The sequence below is a fragment of the Eumetopias jubatus genome, unplaced genomic scaffold (assembly GCF_037043125.1).
Source record: "Eumetopias jubatus isolate StellerSeaLion01/CBP00866 unplaced genomic scaffold, mEumJub1_p1.0 scaffold_17, whole genome shotgun sequence".
Classification (NCBI taxonomy): Eukaryota; Metazoa; Chordata; class Mammalia; order Carnivora; family Otariidae; genus Eumetopias; species Eumetopias jubatus.
This window is the reverse complement of record NW_028274823.1, coordinates 320,382-333,698: the sequence shown is the minus strand read 5'-3', so window position 1 is coordinate 333,698 and position 13,317 is coordinate 320,382. Positions and strand designations below refer to the sequence as shown.

Genomic DNA, 13,317 nt, shown 5'->3' with positions numbered 1-13,317 from the left:
AAAACCCAAAAGACTCCACCCCCAAATTAATAGAACTCATACAGCAATTCAGTATGTGGCAGGATACAAAATCAATGCACAGAAATCAGTTGCTTTCTTATACACTAACAACGCAACTGTAGAAAGGGAAATTAGAGAAACAATTCCATTTACAATAGCACCAAAAACCATAAGATACCTCGGAATAAACCTAGCCAAAGAGGTAAAAGATCTATACTCTAGGAACTACAGAACACTCATGAAAGAAATTGAAGAAGACACAAAAAGATGGAAAAACATTCCATGTTCATGGATCAGAAGAATAAACATTGTTAAAATATCTATGTTACCCAGAGCAATCTATACCTTCAATGCCATCCTGATCAAAATTCCAATGACATTTTTCAAAGTGCTGAAACAAACAATCCTAAAATTTGTATGGAATCAGAAAAGACCCCGAATCGTCATGGAAATGTTGAAAAAGAAAAACATAGCTGGGGGCATCACGTTGCCCGATTTCAAGCTATATTGCAGAGCTGTGATCACCAAGACAGCATGGTACTGGCACAAAAACAGACATATAGACCAATCGAACAAAATAAAGAGCCCAGATATGGACCCTCAACTCTATGGTCAAATAATCTTTAACAAAGCAGGAAAAAACATGCAATGGAAAAAAGACAGTCTCTTCAATCACTGGTGCTGGGAAAATTGGACAGCCACATGCAGAAGAATGAAACTCGACCATTCTCTAGCACCATTCACAAAGATAAACTCAAAGTGGATGAAAGACCTCAATGTGAGACAGGAATCCATCAAAATCCTAGAGGCAGTAACCTCTTTGACATCGCCCACAGCAACTTCTTTCAAGATACATCTCCAAATCTAGTGAAACAAAAGCAAAAATGAACTTTTGGGACTTCATCAAGATAAAAAGCTCCTGCACAGCAGAGGAAACAGTCAACAAACAAAGAGGCAACCCACAGAATGGGAGAAGATATTTGCAAATGACACTACAGATAAAGGGCTGGTATCCAAGATCTTTAAAGAACTTCTCAAACTCAACACCCAAAAAACAAATAATCAAGTCAAAAAGTGGGCAGAAGATATGAAAAGACACTTCTCCGAAGAAGACATACAAATGGCTAACAGACACATGAAAAAATGTTCATCATCATTAGCCATCAGGGAAATTCAAATCAAAACCACACTGAGATACCACCTTACACCAGTTAGAATGGCAAAAATGGACAGGGAAAGAAACAACAAATGTTGGAGAGGTTGTGGAGAAAAGGGAACCCTCTTACACTGTTGGTGGGAATGCAAGTTGGTACAACCACTTTGGAAAACAGTGTGGATGTTCCTCAAAAATTTAAAAATAGAGCTACCCTATGGTCCAGCATTGCACTGCTGGGTATTTACCCCCAAGACACAGATGTAGTGAAAAGAAGGGCCATATGCACCCCAACGTTCATAGCAGCAATGTCCACAATAGCGAAACTGTGGAAAGAGCTAAGATGCCCTTCAACAGATGAATGGGTAAAGAAGATGTGGTCCATATATACAATGAAATATTACTCAGCCATCAGAAAGGATGAATACCCAACTTTTACATCAACATGGATGGGACTGGAGGAGATTATGCTAAGTGAAGTAAGTCAAGCAGAGAAAGTCAATTATCTTATGGTTTCACTTATTTGTGGAACATAAAGAATAGCACAGAAGACATTAGGAGAAAGAACGGAAAAATGAGGGGGGGGGAATCGGAGGGAGAGATGAACCATGAGAGACTATGGACTCTGAGAAACAAACAGGGTTTTAGAGGGGAGGGGGGAGGGGGGATTTGTTAGCCTGGTGATGGGTATTAAGGAGGGCACGTACTGCATAGAGCACTGGGGTGTTATATGAAAAGAATGGATCGTGGACCACCACATCAAAAACTAATGATGTATTGTATGGTGACTAACATAACATAATAAAATTTAAAAAAATAAATGAAAAAAAAGGGATGCATGTGACTTTTAAGTCTCGTTTTCAGAAAATGTCCCCTTATAATCTCCACCCTCTATGCCACTAAAGGGTTCCCTCCCTGTCCACTGGAGCCTCGTGGGGACAGTTCTCCCTTGCAAGGACTGCATGCAGACATGCTTGGACATGTAGTTCAGGCTTTGAAAACTGCACTTTGCTTCTTAACTTTAGTTACAGGCAAGGCTTGTTTTGGCAGCCCTAAAACCCCCAAACAACTGTGTGGCCCAATTCTAAACTCCTCAAAACCACATATAAAGGGTAAAGTCCAGCCCCATGGTTCTCCAGAAGGACATGGGGACATCATTCACTCAGGAAGTGATTATTGTGTTGTGCTCAGTTTGAACAAAGCAGATGGAAACTTTGAGGACACAAAGTCTACATTCGAGAATGTGAGGCATTCATGCATTCAACTGACTTCAGATACCTGCCACATGCAAGTTACTATTCTAGATGCTGGGAGTAAAACATGGAAGGAACTGAACAGACAAAAGTCCATGTACTCATGGGGCTTGTGTTCTAGTAAAATATACTTGGGTAAATAAACATTAAGATTTCAAAAAATAAACACAGTGCTATAGTGTGAATAGCTGGAAGAGAACTTGCAGATAAGGGGACAAACAGAGACTCTGTGGGTGGCATTTCATCTGGGGCCTGAGTGAGACCAAAGTTCAAGCCAGGTGAAGGGGCAGGACAGTGGGCAGGCTGGCCATTGACTTTTCCTGCTCCCCAGAGCCCTGAGAGTGCCTGCTCTTAGGACCTTGGACAGCTTAGTTGAAGTGCCACATGGAACATTGCAGCTCCTACAGGGAAAACACATTATGTACAAATCTATTGCTTTCTTGCATTTTGCCATTTAAATCCTATTTTGAGATTAGCTGGTTATCACCCAAAAATTCAACATTGGCCATTTCCCTTCATTTGTTAGATGTTGGAAAATACTTTCTTGAGGGCCACGTTGACATCCTTGTTCCACAGAGAGTAGATGAGGGGGTTCAAGGTGGGGCTGATTGTCTTGTGCAGCATGGCAACAACTTTGCCATTTTCCATGGAGGAGCTGAAGCCTGGGCAGATGTATGTGTAGATGATGGTGGAGTAGTACCAGGCAGCCACCAGGAGGTGAGATGAGAAATGCCCACCACTTGCCCACGACTGAGCGCATACCCAGGATGCTGGTGATGATGCAGCTGTAGAGCACCAGGGTGAGAAGGAAGTTGACTACTTCAGAATAAATGTCCACAATGATGATCATAGTGTTGTTCAGGGCTGTTGGGCTACTGGAGAGCAGCAGCAGCCTGGGGACTTCACGCAGAAAGTGATGGATTTAACAGGGACCCCAGAATGTTAACCTGGTCGTCATGCCTGTGTGCACAGATATGCTGACTGCAATGACTGCTCACATGCTGTCTGAGAGCAGGACACAGATGGGCCAGCTCCTCAGCATGCTGTAGCACATTGGGTGGTAGATGGCTACATAGTGGTCACAGGCCACAGCCCTGGGCAGCAGTAGCTTGGCCCCCAAGAACCATATCAGGAAGAAGACCTGGACCAGGCAGCCCTGGTTGGAGATGGTTACATCTGGGGAGAATAGTGGATGTGCAGGTGGTGTCTACAAGGGCCAGGTTGGTGAGAAAGAGGTTCACTGGGGCATGGAGCCTGGATGCAGGCTGATGGCAATGACAATGAAGGCATTTCCTGTGAAAGCCCCAAAGTAGAGGAGGAAGGACACAGCCAAGAAGAGACCCTGCAGCCCAGGGTCCCCTGAGAAATGTTGCAGGACAACCTCCTCCACAGCTGTGGGGTTGTTTGTGGCCATTCAGCAGGTGGGGCCCTCTGGCCCTTGGATGCAACCCTGCCTGTGAAGAAAGCACAGGGTTGGCAGGGCAGCCTTTGTGGGAATGCTTGCTGTCTGGAACTTTGCTGCACAAAGCACATAATGAAGATGTCAACGAAGGTTCCTAGGCTCAGGGAGACAGAGAATTAACTCTCCTCCTGGACCCCCTCCCTGCCAGCCCTTCCTAGCCCTGCAGACACCCCTCCCCATGACAGCCTGCTTTTGGCTGGGTCGACATCACACCACAAATTACACAGAAAACTCAACATGAGCCTTTCCTCACTTTGATTTCGAACATTTCCTACATTATCCAGGGACAAGAAGCTCACTGTTGCACTGTGTGCCTGGCACTGCTATGGTGAGCACGTCTCCATCAGCAAGCCAGGCACCAGACTCCAGATTCCTGGAAGGAGAATCCAGTCAGCTGCGGCCTTAAGGACAAGATGGAATTTTCACCTGTGGGGTCTTTGAGCTGGGCAGTCAGGGGGAGCACAGGGTCTTGGAGGGGAGTGAGTGGCTGGGGGCCCAGGCTGGTCATGGCTGGGGCACCAGAGGGTTTGGCTGCTTTGGGAAGGTTACTCTCACTTATCAGAGTCATCTGTGGACTGACCTGGCCACAGCACTTCAGTTGAAGCCACAGCTGCCCAACTCTGCCTAGGCCATTCCAGGCTGCATCCTTGTGTGAGATGGGGAGAGTGTGGGTCACCCAGGCTCCTGGTTCTAACCCTATCCCCTGCTCTTGGGCTGGACAGGAAGCTTGTCCCTTCTCTGGGCCAGGGACTGGGATACAGGAAGAAAGGCACAGACCCAGTTCAGCACAACTGCATGACCTTGGGCAACACATCCACCCAGCTCCCAGGCCTGCGTATCCCCAGCCCTCAACCCTTCTGGGCCACCTAGTCTCCCTGGGCAGGACAGGGCCTAGCTCATTCGAGGAGAGCATCTTCCTCCTGCCCATGGAGCAATCAGATGGTGCATGAGGGAAACAAGGCCAGCCCGATCTCCCTCCCTGGGGCCAACCTCCATGCAGTCCCAGGGGCATGAGGTAGGAGCATCCGTGGCCTGCCCTGGGGGCTCACATGGGTTGTGGGCTACCAGGCACAAGTGTTAACAACATGGCATGTCTCAAACAGAGAAAGTTTGTCTTATCCTGGGTGGAATCTGAACAAAGACACGCTAATTTACAGAAATATGTCACCAGTTGCAATCAGTTATGGTGGAGCTCCAAGGCTGTAGAGTTCTGGGTTTCCTGAGAGCCCCACCTGCTGCATATCTAACCCTCTTCCCTCTTTGCTCCCACCCCTGCAGAGCCAAGGTGCCATTGAGTCAGCAGGATGCGGCTCCCCACCTGCTGGTCACTGCTAGCCCTGTTCCATGCCAGATGCCACACACACCCCTTCTCAGCAGTCACCCAGGACCTGCTGTGTGCAGGTGGGAATTCCTAAAGCCTCTTCTGGTTGCAGCATCTGAGCTGCCCAAGCTCCCCTCTGGCACTCCGGTATCTGCCTGTGTGGCTGGCTGCCTACCCAGATTCATAAAACCCCAGCTGCAGGCTCATTGGGTCTTTCTCTTAAAGATCCTGACCTACTTAGAGATCAAACCACACTGCTGGGTTTCTCCCTCCTCCTGATGTGGTGCACAGATAGGTCACAGATGAGCAGATGTGCTGGAGGTCTCTGAGGACTTTGCAAGTTCAAACTGAAGCAGTGAAAGCCATGAGCAAAGCAATTTCCTATCATTTTTTCCACAATAAAATAGGTCAGGGCAAAACCAAATCTGCCTTTTGAGAAACATCAAAAGGAAAATTAGGGAAGATAGTTCCCAAAGCAAGAGGAGATAATGACAGAAAGACACTGTGGATGTAAGGGGTACACCCCATATAATCTCCTATCTAAATATAAGACACCCATATCTTCATGCAAAGACACAGGAAATTCTTACTCTGGTGGGAAAGAGGGTGGGGCATGAAGCTGAGACCATCCTCCCTCTTCCGTGACTCCCTTGTTTGCTGTGAACCTGTAAATGGAGCCAATCTCCTTGAGGAGATGTTTGGGTGCTGGCGAGCTCAGAGTGCAAGGAGCTATTACCTCCACTTGGAGGTACGCAAGGTCCCTGTGGGCACTGAAAAGGGTCAGGGTGCCTGGGGAGACAGGGACAGGGCTCCCTCGGGCGTGGGTGTGAAGGCAGTGTGAGGTGACAGTCTCTTTCTTGTAAACAATCTCAGATAAGAGCCATGTAAAACGAATCCCCACAGGAAAGACAGGATTTTATTTCAAATAGAATTTATTTCTTGGAACAGCTTTGGACTTACATAAGAACTGAGAAGTCAGTACAGGGAGTACAGACCTAGTTTCCCTTATTAGTAACAACTTCCATTACTACAGGATATTTGTTATTGGTAATGAATCAATATTGACATATCTTCACCAACTAAAGTCCATAGTTGATTCAGATTGCCTTAGTTTCTACCCTAAGATTGTCCTTTTTCTCTCCCAGGATCTCACCCAGGACATCACATGGCATTTAGGGTCCTCTTGCCTGACTTGTTCTCATACTTTCCTTGGTTTTGATGACTTTGGCAGTTTTGAGGAGTGTTGGCCAGGAATTTTGTGGAGTGTTCCTCTATTGGGATATGTCAGCTGTGTTTCTCATGATCAGACTAGGGTGGTGTGTTTCAGGAGGAAGATCACAGGTTGAGGTGCCACCCTCACATCATCACACCAGGAGACATCCATCATTGATTTTCACTGTTGATGTTGGTTTGGAGAGATGGTTTTTTTCATAACCATTTTTTAAGTGCTCAGCCCAGTGCTGGGTGTTCCAGTGTTAGGGGAGGAGAGTCCTCCTCAACCCCAGCCCCCATGCCCCTCGGGGCTCTGGCAGTGGGTGATGAGGCACAGTGAGCTCATTGCAGGTGGCTTTTTCACCTGAATGGTCAGGAGGCTCACAACTGGAGTGTCTGTTGGTGGTCTGTCTACAACATGCCCAACATATAAAAAATAGTATGAACAAGGAAAATCTAGTAATTTATATTTGTGACCAAGTTCAGAAAACAAGACATACAGATATTAGTCATTGCAAAAGAGCCAAAGAAGGGGCCATTATTAATTTGAAGGGGTTCTTAACTTCACAAAAGGAATAACCACTGGTCCCATGCCTCCTAATTCCTTCACCTCAATCATCAGCACAAGGTTTAGGCTCTGACCAATAATTATTTATTTCATATGACAGTAAATGCGATAGAGTTTCAGCAACTCAAGATCTGAACGATTCCTCTACCTTATTTATATGTGATACAACATTTGGCTATGTCTGATTTTCCTAATTGACACATCCCCTTAAAGGGATGATGTCTATCCATAAAAATAATCAGTGAACTTTAACTTTACCTCATAGCCCACAACATGTAGCCATAATTTGTAGCACATAAGCCTCAATATGTGTGATAATTTAGTTAATAACAATCCGGTAGGCACTTGCCACATGGTTAGAACTGTCCCAGGGCTATGAGAATTCTCAGCATAGCACAAGAGTCTCTCTTCTCCAGAGGTTTCCAGGTCCACAGGGCAGCAAGCCTCAGCAGGATACCAGTGGACCCAACCCTTTTATGAAGCTACAGTAATCAAGGCAGTATGACACTGGCATAAAGATCAACATATAGATCAATGGAATACAACTCAGAGTACAGAAATAAGCCCATGTAACTATGGCCAACTGATTTTTGACAAATCTACCAAGACCATTCAGTGGGGAAGGAACAGTCTTTTCAACAAAGTGGTGTTGGGACAACTGGACATCTATCTGCAAAAGAATGTAGCTGGACCCTTGCCTCATGCCATATATAAGAATTACCCATAAAGGGTCAAGGCCTAAGAACAAAAACTATAAAACATTTAGAAGAAAATGTAGAGGCATCTATATCATCATGACTTGAATTTGGCAATGCCTTCTTAGATATGACACCAAAGGACTGGCAACCCAAGAAAAATAGATTAATTAAACTTCAAATTTTAAAACTATGTGTCAAAAGGTACCATCAAGAAATTGGAAAATGTCACCTAGCAAATGAGAGGAAATATTTGCAAATTGTACATCTGATAAGGGGCTTGTATCTAGAATTTAAAAAAACTCTTACAATTCAATAACATAAAGACAAATAACCTGATTAAAAAAATGTGCTGTGATGAGCAATGGGTGTTATATTTAACTAATGAATCACTGAACACTGCATCAAGGACTAATTATGTACTACACAGTGTCTAACTGAACATAATAAAAAAAGAAAAAAATGGGCAAAGGATCTGAATAGAAATTGCTCAAAAGAAGATATATAAATGGCCAATGAATACATGAAAAGATGCTCAACATCACAAGTCATGAAGGAGATGCAAATCAAAACCACATGAAGCACTACTTTTCACTGACTAGGATAGCTATAAATGAAAAGATAGACAATAATAGGTGTGGCCAAGGATGTGGAGAAATCAGACCACTCATGCCCTGGTGGTAGGAACATAAATTGGTGCAGACACTTTAGAAAATAGATTCTTTTTTTTTAATTTTTAATTTTTTTTAAATTTAAATTCAATTAATTAACATATAATGTATTATTGGTTTCAGAGGTAGAGGTCAGTGATCCATCAGTCTTATATACCCCGTTCTCATTACATCACATGCCCTCCTTAATGTCTATCACCCAGTTACCCCATCCTCCCACCTCCCTCCTCTTCAGCAAACCTCAGTTTGTTTCCTATGATTCAGAGTCTCTTATGGTCTCTGATTTCATCTTGTTTTATTTTTCCTACTTCCCCTATGATCCTCTGTTTTGTTCCTTAAACTCCACATATGAGTGAGATCATATGATAATTGCCTTTCTCTGACTGACTTATTTAACTTGGCATAATACCCTCTAGTTCCATTCACGTCATTGCAAATGGCAAGATTTCATTTTTTTGAGGGCTGAGTAGTATTCCATTGTGTGTATATATATATATATATATAATACCACATCTTCTTTTTCCATTCATCTGTTGAAAGATATTTTGGCTCTTTCCATAGTTCGGCTATTGTGGATATCACTGCTGTAAATGTTGGTGTGCAGGTGCCCCTTCGGATCACTACATTTGCATCCTTGGGGGTAAATACCCAGTAGTGCAATTGCTGGGTGATAGGGTAGCTCTATTTTCAACTTTTTGAGGAACCTCCATACTGTTTTCTATAGTGGTTGCACCAACTTCCATTCCCACCAACAGTGTAGGAGGGTTTCCCCTTTCTTGGCATCCTCGCCAACAACTGTCATTTCCTGACTTGTTAATTTTAGACATTCTGACTAGTGTGAGCTGGTATTTCATTGTGGTTTTGATTTGTATTTCCCTGATGGCAAGTGATGTGGAACATTTTTTAATGTGTCTGTTGGCCATTTGTATGTCTTCTTTGGAGTAATGTCTGGTCATGTCTTCCGCCCATTTCTTTCTTTTTTTTATTTATTTAGATTCAATTAGCCAACATATAGGACTTCATTAGTTTTTGATGTAGTGTTCTTAGTTGGATTATTTGTTCTTTGGGTGTTGAGTTTGTAAGTTCTTTCTAGATTTTGGATACTAGCCCTTTATCTGATATGTCATTTGCAAATATCCTCTCCCATTCTGCCAGTTGTCTTTTGGTTTGTCAACTGTTTCCTTTTTTAAATTTCTTTTCTAACTTTATTTATTTATTTATTTATTTATTTATGATGTTATGTTAGTCACCATACAGTACATCATTAGTTTTTGATGTAGTGTTCCATGATTCATTGTTTGTGTATAACACCGAGTGCTCCATGCAATATGTGCCCTCCTTAATACCCATCACTGGGCTAACCCACCCCCCACCCCTCACCCCTCTAAAACCCTAAGTTTGTTTCTTGGAGTCCATAGTCTCTCATGGTTTGTCTCCTCGTCTGATTCTCCCCGCTTCATTTTTCCCTTCCTTCTCCTAATGTCCTCCATGCTATTCTTTATGTTCCAAAAATAAGTGAAACCATAGGATAATTAACTTTCTTTGCTTGACTTATTTCACTTAGCATAATCTCCTCCAATCCCATCCATGTTGACACAAGAGTTTTCATCCTTTCTGATGGCTGAGTAATATTCCATTGTATCTATGGACCACATCTTCTTTATTCTTTTTTTCCTTAAATTTTTTATCGTTATGTTAATCGCCATACATTACATCATTAGTTTTTGATGTAGTGTTCCATGATTCATTGTTTGTGCATAACACCCAGTGCTCCACGCAGAACGTGCCCTCTTTAATACCCATCACCAGGCTAACCCATCCTCCCACCCCCCTCCCCTCTAGAACCCTCAGTTTGTTTTTCAGGGTCCATAGTCTCTCATGGTTCGTCTCCCCCTCCGACTTACTCCCCTTCATTCTTCCCCTCCTGCTATCTTCTTTTTTTTTTCTTGACATATATTGCATTATTTGTTTCAGAGGTACAGATCTGTGATTCAACAGTCTTGCACAATTCACAGCGCTCGCCATAGCACATACCCTCCCCAATGTCTATCACCCAGCCACCCCATCCCTCCCACCCCCCACCACTCCAGCAACACTCAGTTTTGTTTCCTGAGATTAAGAATTCCTCATATCAGTGAGGTCATATGATACATGTCTTTCTCTGATTGACTTATCTCACTCAGCATAACACCCTCCAGTTCCATCCACATCGTTGCAAATGGCAAGATCTCATTCCTTTTGATGGCTCCATACTATTCCATTGTGTATATATACCACATCTTCTTTTTCCATTCATCTGTCAATGGACATCTTGGCTCTTTCCAGAGTTTGGCTATTGTGGACATTGCTGCTATAAACATTGCGGTGCACGTACCCCTTCGGATCCCTACATTTGTATCTTTGGGGTAAATACCCAATAGTGCAATTGCTGCATCGTAGGGTAGCTCTATTTTCAACTTTCTGAGGAACCTCCATACTGTTTTCCAGAGTGGCTGCACCAGCTCGCATTCCCACCAACAGTGTAGGAGCGTTTCCCTTTCTCCGCATCCCCACCAACATCTGTCGTTTCCTGACTTGTTAATTGTAGCCATTCTGACGGGTGTGAGGTGGTATCTCATGGAGGTTTTGATTTGGATTTCCCTGATGCCGAGCGATGTTGAGCACTTTTTCATGTGTCTGTTGGCCATTTGGATGTCTTCTGTGGAAAAATGTCTGTTCGTGTCTTCTGCCCATTTCTTGATTGGATTATTTGTTCTTTGGGTGTTGAGTTTGATAAGTTCTTTATAGATTTTGGATACTAGCCCTTTATCTGATATGTCATTTGCAAATATCTTCTCCCATCTGTCAGTTATCTTTTGGTTTTGTGGACTGTTTCTTTTGCTGTGCAAAAGCTTTTTATCTTGATGAAATCCCAATAGTTCATTTTTGCCCTTGCTTCCCTTGCTTTGGAGATATTTCTAGGAAGAAGTTGCTGCGGCTGAGGTCGAAGAGGTTGCTGCCTGTGTTCTCCTTTAGGATTTTGATGGACTCCTGTCTCACGTTTAGGTCTTTCAACCATCTGGAGTCTATTTTTGTGTGTGGTGTAAGGAAATGGTCCAGTTTCATTCTTCTGCACGTGGCTGTCCAATTTTCCCAACACCATTTGTTGAAGAGACTCTTTTTTCCATTGCACATTCTTTCCTGCTTTGTCAAAGATGAGTTGACCATAGAGTTGAGGGTCCATTTCTGGGCTCTCTATTCTGTTCCATTGATCTATGTGTCTGTTTTTGTGCCAGTACCATACTGTCTTGTTGATGACAGCTTTGTAATAGAGCTGGAAGTCCGGAATTGTGATGCCACCAGCTTTGCTTTTCTTTTTCAACATTCCTCTGGCTATTCGGGGTCTGTTCTGGTTCCATACAAATTTTAGGATTATTTGTTCCATTTCTTTGAAAAAAGTGGATGGTATTTTGATGGGGATTACATTGAATGTGTAGATTGCTCTAGGTAGCATTGACATCTTCACAATGTTTGTTCTTCCAGTCCATGAGCATGGAACGTTTTTCCATTTCTTTGTGTCTTCCTCCATTTCTTTCATGAGTATGTTATAGTTTTCTGAGTACAGATCCTTTGCCTCTTTGGTTAAATTTATTCCTAGTTATGTTATGGTTTTGAGTGCCATTGTAAATGGGATTGACTCCTTAATTTCTCTCTCTTCTGTCTTGTTGTTGGTGTATAGGAATGCCACTGATTTCTGTGCATTGATTTTATATCCTGCTACTTTACTGAATTCCTGTATGAGTTCTAGCAGTTTTGGGGTGGAGTCTTTTGGGTTTTCCACATAAAGTATCATATCATCTGCAAAGAGTGAGAGTTTGACTTCCTCTCTGCCGATTTGGATGCCTTTAATTTCTTTTTGTTGTCTGATTGCTGTGGCTAGGACTTCTAATACTATGTTGAATAGCAGTGGTGATAGTGGACATCCCTGCCGCGTTCCTGACCTTAGGGGAAAAGCTCTCAGTTTTTCCCCATTGAGAATGATATTGGCTATAGGTTTTTCATAGATGGCTTTTATGATATTGAGGTATGTACCCTCTATCCCTATACTCTGAAGAGTTTTGATCAAGAAAGGATGCTGTACTTTGTCAAATGCTTTTTCTGCATCTATTGAGAGGATCATATGATTCTTGTTCTTTCTTTTGTTAATGTATTGTATCAAGTTGACTGATTTGCGGATGTTGAACCAACCTTGCAGCCCAGGGATAAATCCCACTTGGTCATGGTGAATAATCCTTTTAATGTACTGTTGGATCCTATTGGCTAGTATTTTGGTGAGAATTTTTGCATCCATGTTCATCAAGGATATTGGTCTGTAATTCTCCTTTTTGATGGGGTCTTTGTCTGGTTTTGGGATGAAGGTAATGGTGGCCTCATAAAACGACTTTGGAAGTTTTCCTTCCATTTCTATTTTTTGGAACAGTTTCAGGAGAATAGGTATTAATTCTTCTTTAAATGTTTGGTAGAATTCCCCTGGGAAGCCATCTGGCCCTGGGCTTTTGTTTGTTGGGAGATTTTTGATGACTGCTTCAATTTCCTTAGTGGTTATAGGTCTGTTCAGGTTTTCTATTTCTTCCTGGTTCAGTTTTGTAGTTGATACATCTCTAGGAATGCATCCATTTCTTCCAGGTTATCTAATTTCCTGGCATATAGTTGCTCATAATATGTTCTTATAATTGTTTGAATTTCTTTGATCGTGGTTGTGATCTCTCCTCTTTCATTCATGATTTTGTTGATTTGGGTCATTTCTCTTTTCTTTTGGATAAGTCTGGCCAAAGGTTTATCAATCTTGTTAATTTTTTCAAAGAACCAGCTCCTAGTTTTGTTGATCTGTTCTACTGTTCTTTTGGTTTCTATTTCATTGATTTCTGCTCTGATCTTTATTATTTCTCTTCTCCTGCTGGGTTTAGGCTTTATTTGCTGTTCTCTCTCCAGCTCCTTTAGGT

The 13,317-nt window shown here is 42.8% G+C and overlaps 1 pseudogene; it reads right to left on the bottom strand.

Moving 5' to 3' along the window:
* Window positions 1-2,928: 2,928 nt before the first annotated feature.
* LOC148162128 (olfactory receptor 13A1-like) lies at window positions 2,929-3,820 on the bottom strand (annotated as a pseudogene).
* Window positions 3,821-13,317: the final 9,497 nt, after the last annotated feature.